This window comes from Pteropus alecto, unplaced genomic scaffold (genome assembly GCF_000325575.1).
Source record: "Pteropus alecto unplaced genomic scaffold, ASM32557v1 scaffold134, whole genome shotgun sequence".
In the NCBI taxonomy this organism is placed as follows: domain Eukaryota; kingdom Metazoa; phylum Chordata; class Mammalia; order Chiroptera; family Pteropodidae; genus Pteropus; species Pteropus alecto.
Window position 1 is genome coordinate 117961 of NW_006436283.1, and position 2920 is coordinate 120880.

The following is a 2920-nucleotide window of genomic DNA, read 5'->3' on the forward strand; positions in this document are numbered from 1 at the left end:
TAATTTGCAGTTGCTGGTTGGTTGTTATGTCAATTATGTTGTCCAGTTAGTTCGGAAAGAATGGAATGAATGCTGTTTTTTAAGGCATTTACAAGGAAAGCATTTAATTATGTAGGAAAGGCCCCTGGCCGCAGCTCCGTAAATGGCGTGGGTGTGTACTCCCTGCAGGACTTCTGGGCGTCGTTAGGCAGCTCCCACGGTGGCGGCTGTCCACCCACTTACTTACTGAGCATTTCTGAGCGGGGTCAGCTGTGGGACAGGAGCTGGGGGGGACTGTGGTCCGTCCCTCCCCCGGGTCACCTGCGCAGGGCACCCAGGCGTAAAGCCCGGGGCAGGTCAGTCAGGCTGGGGTCAGTGAGGGGGCGTGTCCCCAGGAGAGGCATCCTGGAGCTTTTCCAGCACGTTGATGGTCCGTCCCTCCCCCTTGGCCTCAGGGTGACCACAGGACTTCTCTAGTCCCTGACATCAGTCCCCAGGGAGCTCGTGTCAGCAGCGAGCTCTAAACATCTTGCCTGGTAGCCCTGACTTGAGGGAATGCTGGTGGGGTGGCAGGAGTCCCAGAAGGCGGGATGTGCCACCATGGGCTTTGGGCGAGGCCAGGACACACCCAGTGGCTCATTCAGCCTGTTGCTTGAGCGCCGCCTATGTGCAGGGTACGGTGACCACAGCGGGCGGCGCCCCCGGGCATCCAGAGTCTCTGCACTGTGACATACTTAGTGTGCGTCCCGGGGGCCGTCATAGGAGAGGCCACAGAGGCTGCCTGGTGGGCTTCACCAGCTGCCGTGGAAACAGAAGAGCTTGGCTTGCACTCAGGGGGCCTCTTAGGGAAGGGAGGGTCCTGTGGTTGGCCTCTGTTTGCCCTGTGCCCAGGCCAGCGTCCCTTTAAGGAAGTGTTAAGGCAAACGAGAGACCTCCATCTCCTCTCCATCGCCAGCCTCAGAAGCTCCAGTTTCACATGATCCCCGCCTAATCCTCTTTCGTGATGCGAGACCCTATCAGCGTGATTCTCGCTTTCATCAGGAGCGGGAGCCTGTGGGAAGGGGTTTGTGGGAGCCCAGGCCCTCCCCGGTGGGAACAGCGTTAAGTCGGCTCACATCCCAGAAGGAGCCCGACTGCCGACTCTCACGGTCTGGCCGGAGACCACGCTCTCAGAGGGCTGGCACACACTTGGCCCGTCTGTCACCCCCAAGCAGCTGTTCATGCCGCCGCGGTTGTGGGGCTTGGGGCCTTTGGGGTTTGTGTATGGAGCTTAAGCCCCTTTATCTTCATGTTTGGGAATACCTTTGGAGCCGAGGGTTCCTACCCCACAGCTTTTGATCAACATTTCCAATTTTTCCCCTCAAAATCTTTTCTGTTCAGCAATCAAATGCAAGACAGTTTCGACAAGATCAGAAAATAGATGTAATAGACAGTGAAAAAAATATATCCTTTCAGTTGAGGTGTGGGGTGACCTTACTCTGGGCAGGATGATAATTCAGGAGCTGTTCTGACTCACAGTATGTGCTTTTAGGAGCGATCTAGAAAAGGTTCACAAAGAGGATTCAGCACTATGTAAAAAGAATGCCTGCAGCCAGGTGTGCTTTATCTAAATTAGGAAATGGACAAAAGATATGAAAAGGCATCTCACTGCCGAGGACGGACACACGGCACACAGCCCGTGGGGAGAGGCCTGACATCGTGAGCCATCGGGGAAACGCGGATTAAACCACGGTGCGATCGGTTCACTCCCATCAGAAAGGCTGAAGTCGACACGTGACAGCCCGGGTGCTGGAGGGGGGCGGGGAGGCTGGGTCCCCAACACACCGCCACGCCGCAGGGGAGCAGACCGTGCGGCCGCTCGGACAACCAGGGTGACAGCTCCCTAACAGATTAAACCTGCACCTGCCATGTGACCCGGCCGTCCCACCTCTGGGCGTTTGTCCCGCAGAAATGAAGACTGTGCTCGCGCAGAAGCCTGCATGTGACCGTCTGCACTTGACAGTGGTGAGACTGAAGTCAGTGGTGCTTCATAGCGAGCAGTGACTTCCGGCCGCCGTGCAGACTCCTGAAGCAGGCAAAACAAACGGGTTTGTCTGCACAATGGAATAGTTTTCAGCCAAAAAAGGAACAAACTCGTTAAACACGATAGCCTGGACGAACCTCCAGAGAACTGTGGAGTGAGGAAAAAGGCCAGTCCCAAAAGGCTCCGCACTGTGCGATTCTGTTTATACAGCATTCTCGAAGACAGAATCACAGCACTGGGATACAGGGCAGCGGCTGCCAGTCAAGGAGGGGTGGGCGTGGCCGTAGGGGCCCCGAGGGTCCTTGTGTCCCTGGGCTCGGTGGTGGGGCTGCTGTGGTTTTTCAAGATAACACCATCAGAGAAACCACGTGAAGGTACACGGGGGTCTCTGTTGAGTTCTTACTTCTACGTGTGACTCCACTGTTTCCTCAAAAAAGAAGAAGTATAATTCAAAAACCCAGCAACAAAAAAGGCATGGCCGTGCCAGAGCTCTTAGCACGGCCACACAGAGCGGGTCACCGCCACGTGCGGGGCTGTGCGGGCCGGCGGTGTGGCCGCCAGGGTGTCCTAACCAGGAGACCTCTTGGGGCTGGAGGTCTTAGCGCTCTGGCTTGCCTCACTGATGGAGACAGCACAGTCACGGAGGGGGTGTTGGCATCACCCCACGGCCGGCTGGCCTGTGAGAACCTACAGGGCCCCCTGCAAGGGGCAGACACCCCCCAGCTGCCCGTCTCCAGCCAGAAAGGGGAGAAAGGCGAGTTCTCTGCTTTGGCAGCCGGAGGCTGCAGGTGTCAAGCATCAGGAACCCCGATAGCTGCCACAGGGACCAGCCCCTTCTACACCTGCCTCTGACTGCCCGAAGGACTGAACATTTACCTCTGAGCGTTAGAGGCATCTGGACGGACTGCAGCAGATGCT

General features: G+C 57.0%; 1 protein-coding gene across 10 annotated transcripts in view; it reads left to right on the forward strand.

The window, feature by feature from the left end:
• B3GNTL1 (UDP-GlcNAc:betaGal beta-1,3-N-acetylglucosaminyltransferase like 1) overlaps nucleotides 1–2920 on the forward strand; it is a 48231-nt gene that overhangs the window by 22422 nt on the left and 22889 nt on the right. The gene's annotated exons all lie outside the window — the stretch shown is intronic.